Source organism: Corythoichthys intestinalis, chromosome 16 (assembly GCF_030265065.1).
Source record: "Corythoichthys intestinalis isolate RoL2023-P3 chromosome 16, ASM3026506v1, whole genome shotgun sequence".
Taxonomy (NCBI): Eukaryota; Metazoa; Chordata; class Actinopteri; order Syngnathiformes; family Syngnathidae; genus Corythoichthys; species Corythoichthys intestinalis.
This window is the reverse complement of record NC_080410.1, coordinates 12,880,275-12,895,574: the sequence shown is the minus strand read 5'-3', so window position 1 is coordinate 12,895,574 and position 15,300 is coordinate 12,880,275.

Here is a 15,300-nt window from a genome sequence, read left to right as displayed (position 1 = left end):
CTGTACTTTCTGACTGACCAGATGAATCCAGGCAGATGTCATATCCCAAAAGAACTGCAGTAACCCCCAGTGGAATGGGCAAACCACAGGAACAACAAGCAGTCACGGGAGGCAGAGAGCAAGTTGGTTTTGGTAAATTATTGAGGCAACCAGCCTCATATTTAAGCTTATACTTTACCCAATATTTCCAGCATTTTTTATTGATTGGTCACTAAGTTGAAGATGTTTTAAGAACACTTTGTTCTTGTGTCTTATCACATGTCTGAAAATAGCATTTTCTTCACTTTCTATAACCTCTTTGACACTCCACACTCATGTCTGTTTAATCAATAATGAATATGTCAAGAGGGTTGCCAATCTCTGCAGGCGCTCTCTCTCTCTGGATAACTGTGTAGAGAGTCATGACAAAGCTCCATGCCCCGGTGCCGCAGTAGGATTTAAAGTAAGACCACAAAGCAAAGGGACATGCTCATTCTTCCGTAACGCAGAACATGAGGGTGAGCATTCGCGGATGTCCGTCTCAGAGCACAAACCTCCTCTTGTCCCCTGCTGATGTGTACATAGACAGCCACATCTGCAACTCTACAGCGGTATATTCATTTGGACTGCCGCGTATAGGAGAAATTTCAATTCAGGGCCTCTTGTTTTGTTTGAACATGTAATCCATCCATTGTCATTACATGTCATGAGCTTTTAAAGGATTGACACAAAAAGGGGCTGTAAAACTTTCTGTCCTTGATCACAGATAAGGAAAAAAATGTGGTAAAAACCACACAACAGGAAATGTAATTTCTGACATAGCAGGGCTCCAGACTGCTCCTAGTGGTTGCACATCATGACGTATGAGTTTTCCATCCATCCATCCATCCATCCATCCATCCATCCATCCATCCATCCATCCATCCATCCATCCATCCATCCATCCATCCATCCATCCATCCATCCATCCATCCATCCATCCATCCATCCATCCATCCATCCATCCATCCATCCATCCATCCATCCATCCATCATCTACCGCTTAGTCCGAGGTCGGGTCTCGGAGGCAGCAGCTTTAGCAGGGAAGCCCAGACTTCCCTCTCCCCAGCCACCGGCGGGATCCCAAGGCGTTCCCAGGCCAGCCGAGAGACATATTCCCCTCAGCCTGTCCTGGGTCGTCCCCGGGGCCTTCCGCCGGTGAGACATGCCTGGAACACCTCTCCAGGGAGGCATCCAGGAGTCATACGAACCAGAGGCCCGAGCCACCTCAACTGGCTCCTCTCAACGCGGAGGAGTAGCGGCTTGACACAGAGTCCCTCCCAGATTACTGAGCTTCTCACCCTATCTCCAAGGGAGAGCCTGGACACCCTGTGGAGGAAACTCATTTCGGCCGTTTGAATCTGGAATCTTGTTCTTTCGGTCACCACCCACAGCTCGTGACCATAGGTGAGGGTAAGAACGTAGATCGACTGGTAACTCGAGAGCTTCGTCTTTCGGCTGAACTCCTTCTTCACCACTATGGACCGGTGCAGTCAGCATTACTGCAGACGCTGCACCGAGCTGCCTGTTGATCTCCTGCTCCCTCCTACCCTTACTCGTGAACAAGACCCCAAGATACTCAAACTCCTCTACTGGGGGCAGGATCTCATCCCTGACCACTTTGGGCAGGATCTCATCCCCGACCCGGAGAGGGACGCCATCCTTTCCCGACTGAGGACTATGGTCTCGGATTTAGAGGTGCTGATCTTCATCCCAACCGCTTCACACCCGGCTGCGAACCGCTCCAGTGAGAGTTGGAGGTCACGGCTTGATGAAGCCAACAGCACCACATCATCTGCAAAGAGTAAAGATGTAATGCTGACGCCACCAAACCAGAACCCCTCAATGCTTTGGCTGTGCCTAGAAATTCTGTCCATAAAAATAAGAACAGTGAATGAATGAATTCAGAATGAATTCGACTTACTGCCGGCAATGCAGACCAAACTCTGACACCTGTCGTACAGGGTTTGAACAGCCCTTACCAAGGAGCTCGTTACCCCGTACTCCCGGAGCACCCCCACAGGACTCCCCGAGGTACACGGTCAAACGCCTTCTCCAAATCTACAAAACACATGTAGACTGGTTGGGCGAACTCCCATTCACCATCAAGCACCTTCTGAGGGTGTAGAGTTGGTTCACTGTTCCACGGCGAGGACGAAAACCACACTGCTCCTCCTGAATACGAGATTTGACTTCCCAACGAACCCTCCTCTCCAGCACCCCTGAATAGACTTTACCAGGGAGGCTGAGGAGTTTGGGGTGGCGTGGCTCAGTGGTAGAGTAGTTGTCCCCCAACCCAGAGGTTGTGGGTTCGATTCTTCGCCCTGATGAACTCGTCTAAGTGTCCTTGAGCAAAATACTGAACCCCACGTTGCCCCTGGTGCTGCATCACCAGTAGGTGGATGGCGAGATAGTGTAAAGCCCTTTGAGCGCATTGAAAGGTGGAAAAGCGCTATATAAGTATAACACCATTTACCATTTGATCCCTCTATAATTAGAACACACCCTCCGATCCCCCTTCCTTAAAAGGGGGACCACCTGCCAATCCAGAAGCACTGTCCCCGATGTCCACGCGATGTTGTAGGGACGTGTCAGCCACGACAACCCCACAACATCCGAGCGTTTAGGAACTATGGGCGAATCTCATCCACCCCCGGGACCTTGCCACCGAGTAGCTTACCAACCATCTCAGTGACTTCTCAGATAGGAGAGCCCACCTCGGAGTCCCCAGACTCTGCTTCCTTAAAGGAAGGTGTGTCGCTGGAATTGAGGAGGCTTTCGAGGTATTCTCCCCACCGACTCACGAGTCAAGGTCAGCAGTACCCCATCTCCACTATACACAGTGTTAATGGTGCACTGCTTTCTTCTCCTCAGACATCAGTTGGTGGACCAGAATTTCCTCGAAGACATCCGGAAGTCGTTTTCCATGGCCTCGCTGAAATCCTCCCATGTCCGAGTTTTTGCTTTGGCAATCGCCGAAGCTGCATTCCACTTGGCCAGCCGGTACCTGTCAGCTGCCTTCGGAGTCCCACAGGCCCAGTTGGCCTCCTTCTTCAGCTTGACGGCATCCCTTACCACTGGTGTTCCCCAGCGGGTTCGGGGATTGCCGCCACGACAGGCACCAACCACTTATGGCCATAGCTCTGATTGGCCGCCTCAACAATGGAGGTGCAGAACATGGCCCACTCGGACTCAATGTTCCCCACTTTCCCAGGGACAAGGGAGAACTTCTGCCAGAGGTGGGTGTTGAAGCGCTCCCTGAAAGTGGATTTTGCCAGATGTTCCCAGCAAACCCTCACAATACGTTTGGGTCTGCCAGGCGGGGCCAGCATTTTCCCCCGCCATCAGAGCCAACACAGCACAAGGTAGGGATCAGTTGACAGTTCTGCCCCTCTGTTCACCCGAGTGTCCAAAACATGCGGCAGCAAATCCAATGACATGACAACACAATCGATCAGTGAACTGCGGGCTAGGGTGTCCTGGTGCCAAGTGCACATACGGACACCCCTATGTTTGAATATGGTGTTCGTTATGGACAAACCGTGACGAGCACAGATGTCCAATAACAGAACACCACTTGGGTTCTGATTGGGGGGGTTGTTTCTCCCAATCACGCCTCTCCAGGTCTCACTGTCATTGCCCACGTGAGCGTTGATGTCCCCCAGCAGAACGAGGGTGTCCCCAGAGGGAGTGCTCTCCAGCACACACTCCAAGGACTCCAAAAAGGGTGGGTAGTCTGAGCTGCTGTTCGGTGCATAAGCACAAACAACAGTCAGAACCCGTCCCCCCCACTCGAAGGCAGAGGGAGGCTACCCTTTCGTCTACCGGGGTAAACCCCAACGTACAGGCGTCAAGCTGGGGGGCAATAAGTATGCCCACACTTGCTCGGCGCCTCTCACCATGGAGAGTGAGAGTCCAACCCCTTTCGAGAGGATTGGTACCAGGACCCAAACTGTGTGTGGAGAAGAGTCCAACTATATCTAGTCGAAACTTCTCTGCCTCACACACCAGCTAGGGCCCCTTCCCTGCCATAGAGGTGACATTCCACGTCCCAAGAGTTAGCTTCTGTAGCTCGAGGGCAGACTGCCAAGGTGTTGTTAGTAATAATGCAGAAATATGCTGATGTCCCAACGAAGAACACGAAGAAAGGAAGCAAAGAAAGAATTGATTGGGGCTAATGAACAATTTTTAACTGGATCAGATGTGAAAAGAGACGGGTCTTTAGGTTCTCGCAAATCTATAGATTTTCATATACTCTATGTAAAATCTTGTAGTGTGCCAGTGGAGACAGATCCTAATAATGAGTCATAAATGTTTCGTGAGGAAATGACCGTAGCAAAAAATGACAGGCATTTTTGACCTGGCTGAGGTATTTCAGGGTTTCTGCTGTCGATCCTCACACCATAAGGCAACATGACATTTACTGATAAAACTGACACTTGTCCTACAGTTCACACAAACAGATGGCTTGCAATGATTGCGCAAGTATTTAACCGTAAGACTATACACATACTGTACACATTGGACTGCAGGTTATAGAATATAGTAGAGAGGGAAAGAATGAGGGAAATCAATATTGATTAAAGGAACTTTTAAGCTCAAGGTCATTGTGAATAGGAGTCAGAGAAATGAAATATATATAATATTAGATCAAACATTAGTGAGAAGTGGGAGAGAACACGCGAACTGCAGAACTTGACTGTCACCCTGAGCTGACAGATTACAATGGTAAGTGGACGTGAGGGACTCAGTGCCAGCATTGAAATAAGGCTCAAGACACAGCATGTGAGAGATATAAAACTAAAACCACAGAAGATTCTTTTCTTGCCCCACTTTAAAATATCACGAATACCGAGCAAAGGTGCTTGGTTTGTTGCTAACAATCAGTTTTAATTGGTCTTTCCCAATAAAATGTTGCTTCAATACCCACTGGGATGTAAAGGTAATGTTTCTTCCATTCTGTCGTTTCCAAAGCATGCAGTTCTGTAAACCACTGCGACTTTAAAAATTGATACGACATTTGACCGGAAAAGAACTAAACAGCAACTATGGCACCAGGCCTGCTTTAAAACAACCAGAACAAGGTAAAATTCTTTTCGAATCAAGTTAAACAAGCTTAACCGAGGTTGAAATATAAAAACGCAAAAAGAAAGCAAGAGAGTTCATTTTTTGAGTTACAGGCTTTGAGCCAAAAGACCACATGATCCCCCAAGACGGCAAAATTAATTGATCTGAGGAGGTGTTAAATACAGTACATATTTTTAAATCCCAATGTTCTTTTGAAAAGTATTATTCTTGTCTATGATGAGGAACACTATTGTCACATGTAGATGATAATAAAATATTGTGAAAATATATACAGTATACGATATACAGTATACGATAAAATATTATTTGCAATAAATACTAAAGATGCACCGATACCGATACTAGTGTCGGCAGGGGGCGCCGATCCGGCCCGAAATGGTGGTATCAGTATCGGTGAGTACCAACAAAGACGGCGCCGATACCATTTACCGGTCCATTATTATAACATTTGACCGCCAGTGTTGTTAATAACGGCGTTACAATATAACGGCGTTACTAACGGCGTTATTTTTTTCAGTAGTGGGTAATCTAATTAATTACTTTTCTCATCTTGGCAACGCCGTTACCGTTACTGAGGACGGAAAGGCATGCGTTACTATATTGGTCGAAAAGTCTGAGGGAGACGGACTCACCGAGACGACAGAGCAGGAGTATGGAGGAGGCAAGAAAGTTGTGACGCCGAGCAAACGCGATGCTAGGTAGCTCCAATAATACATGTTGTAGCCGATAGCTAGTACAAACTACGCGCGCATGTTATGGTAGACATGGTAGACATGATAGATATCACACGTACTGTACATAGATATAACTAGATGCACAATGACAGACATGGCACTAAATGAGTTAGTAGACAGCCACCATCTTAAAGCAGTACTTTTTAGGACGGCTCTGTTGTAGAGAACCTTCCTAGCGAACCTAAGTAACTTTTTATCTAAAATACTTCTAAATCGGCAAAATCTTGACTTGAATCTATCTTTAAATGATGAAACAGTTGTAAAACTTTCATATGTCGAAAGTAGAGAGAAGGGAACTAATGCAATAATGGGAGCAATTTTAACAACTTTTAACAGTTGATTCAGGGTAAAGGGTAAATTAGGGTAAAGAATTGGGCTCGGGCCAATTGTACCAAAAACCTTCACAAAAAACTTCACATAGTGTGGCCTATGTTTTTTTTTTTTTTTGGGAGGAAAAAAAAAAAAAAAGTAATTATCACCAATTACTTTGCCAAGTAACTAATTACTCTTACATTCAGGTAATTGAGTTACTAACGCAATTACTTTTTGGGAGAAGTAATTTGTAACTATAATTAATTACTTTTTTTCAGTAAGATTAACAACACTGTTGACCGCAGCCTTTTTTTTTCTCCTGGCGCTCACTACACTCTGTCTCTGTGTTGTGTGATGACACGTGAACACCAAGCAGCTATCGCTATTGGCCTGCTCCAGACCAATGAGAACGGGCCAATAGCCACTCCTGACCAATGACAAGGCCGCTTGGCGGCGCCGACATGGCGGCGGTCGGGAAATATTTCAAAATAAAAATCCCGTCAATTAAAATCAATGGCTGCATGCAAGATTAGCGGCCTGAAAGTTTCGAGATGAGGAGTTAAATCGGCCAGTCCACAAACACAACGAGTTTGAGCTACAAGAGCAGGACTGCTGTCCAGAGGAAGGGCGCTGGACCGGTGCAACAATCTCTGGTCAGTTCACTTCGTCAACTTTCCTTTGTCTTTTACTTAAAGAAATGCTGCAGTAATTTGGGAACTGTTTCCAAAGTAAGGTTGCCACCTTTCAGAAATAGAAATAAGGGACCCCCCCCCCTCCTGAAAAAAGGAGGCTAATAGAGAGACGGGATGCTGTGGTCAATTATTATTACTTATAATTGTTAGCGTTCGCAAATGCGGAAACAAGGTTGGACCTCGAAGCGGACAACAAGTGGGGGGATACGTACAAGGGTTTAATGATTGCAAACAAAAAATAACATGCGATCGCGGGATAGTAGAAATAACAAAAGGAGTCCGTGACAGCAGGTCGACGGAGCTCAATACTACAAACTCGAAGGTTTACTAAGACGATAGGCAGCGAGCCAAAAAGCCAAAATAAAAACACTCAAATACCTGCACAGGGTAGAGGTTACTAACGAGTGCAGCACACTAACAGAAAAAACCCAATGCAGGGGCGTAACAAGCAAATGTAGCGAGACTATAGTGCGAGATGTCAAATGGCGATCAGCAAAGCAAATATCTCGGCAGCCTTCTCTGAGCTCACCCGTGCTTAAATACTGCGTTGATGAGCCTGCATTGGATTCAGGTGCGACGTCAGGAACGCCCTCACTAACTAGCCCAGCAACAAAACACAATCTAACCAGCAGCAGAATGTGACAATTTCATCACAAAATCCCATTTAAATAAAATGAAAGGACATGTTTCAAACATTGGGTTAACTGAATAATTGTGGACACACAAAAATACAAAAAAATCAAATTAGTTTGAGTTTCAAGAACTTTATTTGTTCTAAAGACTACCTATTTTAAAGTTTGACTAGAAATTTAAAAACTTGGTGGCACTGTTGTACCGCATTCAATAGTTCCTATAATTTTTACATGCAGGCTCTCTGCAATGTTCTCATTAGCAGATGCATTCGTCTTGGGGTAATCATTGTTTGTTCACCACTCTTTGAGTCATTGATAACTGCTCTCCTGGAATCCTTGAAAACCTTAAAGTCACTTATTGTACTCGGCTTTCGTTTGTGTGCATTTTGGGAATAGAGACTGCAATTCTGTATAATCAGTCTATAAAGTACAACATCTGTTTAGTATGAGAGCCATCTCATTTCTTGTGCGAAATTGATTTCGTACTGATATTCAGTTTGTCAGAATTCCTTAAACTACTACGGTAATAATGACACTTATAATTCATGTCATTTTTGGTACTGGACAATATGACTAATGTTTAATTATTTAAATTAACACAACACTGATATTCTCTTTTTGAGGTAACTACTTTGCACTGCATTTTTGCCTTCAACAATAAACAATAAACAACAGTATACAACAATAAACAACAGTACATTAGCCTCTAAAAGTCAAAAGGTTTTATTTTTTAAACAAATTACAACCAATGCTTTCAGTAATAAGACCCTTGATTTGAATTGTTGGTTATAGATGACAATTCATAATGTTGTCTACGTTATGAATACTTATCAGTTTCATTAGATTTTTTATTAAAGGGTGCATCATTTGCAGCAAAATGTATTAGTGTTCAAAAATGTAAATGGTTGTTTGTGAAGAACATTGTTTTTCAATATTAAATTAAAATTTGCAGCACAACACGCAGTATATTGAGAAAGACACAGCTCAAACTGGTTATTGTTTTCATGGCCCCCACCTGACCTGACACCTGCAATTGAATGTGTGTCACTGTGTGTCATCCCAAAACAAAAACACACACCTGCAAAACACAAAGGCAGCATTGAAAAAGGCTTTTGATGACTGGGGGTTCAAAGGTTTTTCAGAAAAAAGAAAATGGAAGAAAATTGTTCATACAGTACATCCACCCTGAAATGAATGCTGGATGAATAAAACTTCATGTGAATTCATGTACAAGTACACTCAGTATTTAAAAGAATTGTAATCTTTTTGATTAAATGCATCCCAGCAGAAAGAATCTTGTTTAAGAATTAGAAAAATAACAGAATTGTATTTTTCTGCTGTTTAATAGTGGAAAATAACGTCAATATTTTTAAATGCCAGAAGTGATTTGGCCAATCAGATGCAAGTATTTCATGTTTGACATCATGCCAGCGCTATTTTCTGTTAGTTTTGAGCATTGCTTTCACGTTGGGAAGAGGGGGTGAACGCCAGTTAGCATTTCAACAAGTCAGAGAAGGCACAGACACAATGCACCCCCTATTAGCCCGCTAGCTTAATGAACAATGTTCGTTTTCACCGCTGGACCGGTGCCACTAATAGCTGCCATTTTTCTTGTTGAATTGCCCAAGATTTGGACCTTATTTACCTCGGTATTATCGTGCTGCCATTGTGGTATGTGTTTGTAAGCAAATATGTCTCTACTGATTTACTTTATAGCATTATTGTATGTTCTTTGTCATTATTGTATTTTAGTTTCTAATTGTGCGTCATAGTTTGACGGTGACAAATGAATAAGTGTTAGTTGTAAGAAGAACTGTGGTTTGATAGGTGTTGCCGGAGGGAAGTTGTCTGTCTGTCGGTCTGTCTGTCTCTCTATACTATTATATACAGTATACGTATATATACATATACAGTGGGGAGAACAAGTATTTGATACACTGACAATGGGAAAACCCATTGGCAGTGTATCAAATACTTGTTCTCCCCACTGTTTATACATACATATATATATATATGTCTGTCTGTCTTACTGTTTTTACTTTATTTTATTAATATGACAGTATAATGCATATTTTTGGTTAGTTATTTTGGTATTTAAGGTTACTTAAAGGGTTAATTCCGACTTACCCTGAACATTTGGGTTACGCCGCCAGCGTAGGAATGGAACTCCTTCGTTTCCTGGGGACTACCTGTATATGAAAAAGACATTTTGTGTATTATGGCCTACTCATTTGGCTCCCAGTTAAAATGGTTTGTACATATATCGGCATCAATGGCAGCCAATGAATGAATGAGTGGATGGTCTTACCTCCCAGTCATGAGACTGCAGAGTGGGACAAATTAAGACATTGGCATAAATCCGCCGAGATGTCACTCTTAAATGAGTAACAGAGCAAGACCACACTCAGCAGAATAAAGCCCGCTTGATGATAATCTTTGTCATGCAGGTGATGTATAGCAGCAAATGGTGATTAGAGTGAAGAACAAAACCATAATCCCAGAGGTTTCAATTATAGGATTTAATTATGGCAACAGCTAAGCACACATTATTCATATCAGCTGTGTGGTACCAAACGCAGTACACTTGTATATAAAATGACTCAAGGGAAAACTTTCAAGCATACAGTATGCAAAGCAATGCAGAGATGGCAGCAAATGCCTAATGTTATTGGATACTTTAGTGTGATACATATAAGTGTGTTTCTGCAGATTTTTTTTTAACCTGTGGGACTGCAGATTCATTTGGCCAGTCACAATATTTAGCATTTTTTAACATACTCTGTCATGTTAAGTAAGATACAGAACGTGTTAAATATATTTAATCTCCACTAAAACATTAAATAATAGTAGACATTTTTTTACAGTGTCACTACATGACTATAGTCCCATACGCTCATTGGGTAAATGCATTCATCAAATCAATACATGGCCCTGCCAGAACATTCTCCAGCTAAATGCAGGAAAGAGAAGTGAGCATTTTTGGCCCCAAAAGGAAAGGTCAACGATCAGAGGTCACCTTAGCCCAATGTCATTGACGGCAACAAATCAAGATTTCCTGGTGTGATTATTGACTCAGACGAGAACTACAACAGCTATCTGAATTTGATCACAAAATGTAATTATTACCACCGAAAAAAATATAGCCAGAATTAAAGGGCTTCTGTCTAAACAAGACATTGAAAAAATCATTCATTTCATTTTCATTTAAATGGCACAATTAAAGGTTTTAACAAAAAAATCGATTAGGATGCTGTAGCTAATCCAGAAAGCTGCTGCCAGAGTCCTCACAAATACAATTATAGGAAAATGGGCCATATTACACCAGTCATGAAATTACAGCACTTGCTTCCAGTGAGTCCAAGCATAGACTATATAACATCTTAATGCAGATCTACGAAACACTTAATAGCATTGGACCAAAATACCTGCTGGATTTGGTTGATCCCTAAATAGCGGTCATCTGGAACCGGTTTGTTGTGTGTTCCAAAAAGAACAAAGGAGTGTGAGGCTGCATTCAATTATTATGCTCCTCAGTACTGTTCAAATCTGTTGTTTCATATTTGATTATTATTATTTTTTTTAACTTCATTCTAGTGGATTTTAATGTGATGTAAAGCACAATGAATTGTGATGTGCTGAATTACATATACCACGCAAAAAAATTTGTCTTACAAAGTAAAGGCAACATATACTCAAGATCAAGGGTGTAGGTTTGGTCTCAATATCGGTAGGGACGATATAACAGCATAACCCGCATGTACACTTTTTGCTGGGGACGGGGCATTAATAAGATCAAACAGATTGGGTGAACAGGGGTCAGGGCTGCATTTCTCACCAATATGAAGATAATTAATTGATAGGCTAAATGATTAATGCAAAAATAAATCTGTATTGACTTATACTAACTTTCACACTGCAAATTTACAGTATAACTTCTTAATCTGATATTTTTTCTTGAATCTAGTTGAATAATTTTCTTTATCTTGTTTTGAGTGTTAAAGGCTGGTTAACAGATTAATGCATCAGATTCTTTCACTTACTTGAAGTAAATACTACTACATATTGGTTCCTATTAAGCCCATACATCTAAAAGTTGGTCCTTTTTCACCCAAATCAAGGGAAAAAAAAAAAAAAAAAACACTTTCAAATGTTTTCAACAATATCTATACTTGAGTTGAGAAAATTTCTGACGAACAATTTTTGTTTTTTTAAAATATTAAATATACAAACTTTTTGCTTAAAATAAGTGTTGAGCTTATTTTCAGCTAGCCATTTTATTTCAACAAATCTAAGTGAGTAAAATTTCTTGAAGCAGTGGCAGATAATTTCACTTGTTTCTAGTACACAGAAAACAAGGGAAGTTTTTGGGGGTTTTTTTGAGGGGGGGTTGCAGTGTATATGTATTGGTATTTGGTACACCATTTTCAAAAACTACTAAAGAAACATTTTGAAAACTTCCAGAATAAGTGCCTGGATTTTATAAGCAAATTTAAATCGCAATATCCGAACAAAAATTATATTAACAACCATACACAAGAAATACAAACTTGTTAATCATCTCTTAACTATTCAGGAACGCAAAAAATAAACAGTTTTGCGCATGTGCAAAATGTTAAAAATGGCCGCGAATGCAGCGGTTCCAAAGTCAACACTACAAACTTTTGATAACTGTATTTACTTACGTTCGATCATGGACGGACATGTAGAAAACTTCTCAGACACATCCTGCCATGTGGCTGTACACAGCACAACTGCACGCTGCTCTCTCACCGTTCAGGTCTTCGCTGTGTCTTTAAGCATTCATGCAGGGCCGGCCCTTGCCATTTGGGGGCCCTAAGCAAAATAATGCCAAGGGGCCCATATTTTTGTAAAAATGTACCGTAATTTCCCGAATATAACGCACACTTTTTTCCCCAAAATCAACTTGTAAAATCATTGTGCGCATTATAAACGGGTACATGGATGGAGACAAAAATATATATATTTATTTAAAAAACGATTTTTTTTTTTTGTTGACACGTCCATGTTGTGTTGAAGAAACGTATGTGGCGATCCGTTGCCGACCATTACGGTACGCGATGTCACCATTTTGTTTCACTCTGATCGGCCGAATGATTTCGTCTGTGTTAAATACTGCTTTTTTCACTCTTCATAAAGCACAGAATTCTGTTTCTTGAACTCATTTGAGTCAACGTTTATTGCAGCTCTGCAACTCGGACCATAACAAACGTAACAACACAGACTTCCTGTGTCCGTCAACTATATCTGTCCCTCGGGAAACTCAAACCCAAATAACACTAGTTCCTGTTGTTACTGTCATATTGACAGTGATGAGCTCTCTCGGATTTCCGACTTACGTTCTCACTTTCATTTTACCGTATCAATCCATGGAGGAAACATATTTTCACCACGATGAAACGAGCAAGTTATAGAGCAGCCTTTAAAAGAAAAATCACATCTGTTTTGTTTTCTCCTGGATTCTGGTAAGTTCAAGAAGTTATCAGATCATATTACCGTACAAATTGCCAGTTTACGGTAATGCTTTGAACTACCAATGTGCTATGCTTGCGCTGTGTTTCACCAGTCATTAAAATGACATTTCTTTATCTGTACACGAGCTCTGTTTTCTTGTATTCTTCTATTTATTGGTGCTAAAATTAGAGTGCGCGTTATACACAGGTATAATAATTTTCCGTAGATTTTACAAGTAAATTTGGGGTGCGCGTTATACACGGGTGTGCCTTATATTCGGGAAATTACGGTATTAAAATTGTAACTTTATGTGCATCTTTATTCTTGATCTCATAACTATGTACACGACATTGCCAAGCATTACCTTGAATAGTACATTTGGGGAAATCATCATCTTGTGAAGAGGACGGCACTCCACCTCCAATTCCAAGATACTTTTCATTAACTCCTTTGAATCATCCAAAGTACAAAATATGATTACATGGAACAAAATTCAGCCCAGGAAAATATTCGTCAACAAAAACGTGTACTTTGGGGAGTGCGCAACTAATTAAGTAGATTCACCGTAGGCTGATACATGGCATACTACTTGATATTAATGTCCGATTCGGCTACGTCTACACTGGGACAGATAATTTTCTCCAGGGTATTTTGCCGACTATTTTTATACCTGTCCACACTTCGTTTAACGTGCATTTAAGGGCCTCCACGCTTCTGCGAGGTACGCCTCCATTTGCGCAAACTACGCATGCGTAAAAAGGAGAAGCCTCATGTGTTACGTCATCGCCCGCGCGGTTTATCTCTGAAATGGAAAATCATTCCTAGCCCACGGAAAATTTTGAAATCACTACTCCTTCTAGACTGTCATTTTTTTGTGATCACAGTTTTTTTCGTGATCGCAATTAAACGCATCACACAGGAGCGAGAGTGGAAGGGAGAGCCCGCTCGCTTTTACGTGCAGGCGCCGTGTTGTGATTGAAATAAATCTTTATAAAACAAAGAAAGCCTGACATCATTACTTGGGATGTTACAATCGGTACTCAGTTGCGCTCTCACCACTTGGAAAATAACAAATAGAAGCATATGGTGTGGCGCTGAGTATATTTCCTGGAAGCAGCAACCAGAACTGGACTGCTTGAGCATAAAAGTGCCGATCCTGGAAGTGGCAACAGTTTTGACAGTCAGAAATGTCTGGGAAAAACTGATTGTGCGCCTCTTTGACTGGGGTTACCACGCAGGTCACTTTCGGGGTTTAATTTTCCTCTACACATTTTCATATACAGTACTCCTGTTCGGTCGGCATTGAGTTGGGAGGGGCCAGCCCCGCAGCTGGCTGATCGGAGACAACTTGGGAGACGAGCTCTGTAAAAACGCTCATCTCCACCTCATCCGCGATGGGAGGACCCCAAATGGGCACTGAATTGAAGTATATTATTGAGATGTAGTTTGAAGGTTCATGAAAAATGTGTGGAAAAGAAAAGAGCAGGAATGTCATGTCGTGATCGTCCGCCTCCATTGTTTACGATGCTGTCATGCAGCACTAAAAACAGTGACGGCATGACGTCCCTTGCTGAGTATCCGAATGTTGTACGGTGACAGCAGTCTATATTAGGCGGTGCGTAGGCGGCGGGTAACATTACCCGCCTACATTAGCCGTCTAACAACTAATCCGGGTAATAGGCAAACTAGTGTAGCTGACATGTGGTATAGTCCAAGTAATTACACGTTTAAGGCCATTATCCATCCTAGTGTGGACGTAGCCATATCTACGCTCTACAGTCCAAATGCATCTTATGCCTATATTTCGTTTTACTACAATCAGCGGAAGCCGTACATCTGCTGTTGCCGACAGGTGACAACTTGCTTGGCTTTACTTGATTGGCTCCGGGCCTTCGCCCTGCGGCTAATGGCAATTACCAGTACGACATATTGACAAGCTCAGCTGACAACAACGTTCAAGTCGTAGTGTCTTGCACAACAACAACAACAACATCAACAACATGCTCTATTACCTTGATACTGTTGTTTATTTTCTTCTCCGATTTTCTTTTTCTTTCGTGTCTCTGCTCCAGAAGGCTAAATTCTCTTCGACATATTCGTGCATCTATTTTCCAAGCAAGTTTGAGCACCAATCATTGCAAAGCAGGTTCAACGTCACTCCCCAGGTTGCCAGATTGTAATGACAAGAAAATGGATGTTATAATAGATAAACGGCAATGCGCGCCACATTATTCACGATGCGCTATTAACAACGTATAAAATGAGGTTGCCAGATTGGGGGCCCCCTAGAGGTGACCCTAAGCAGCTACGTAGTCTGTGTATAGGTTGGGCCGGCCTTGCATTCATGTATGC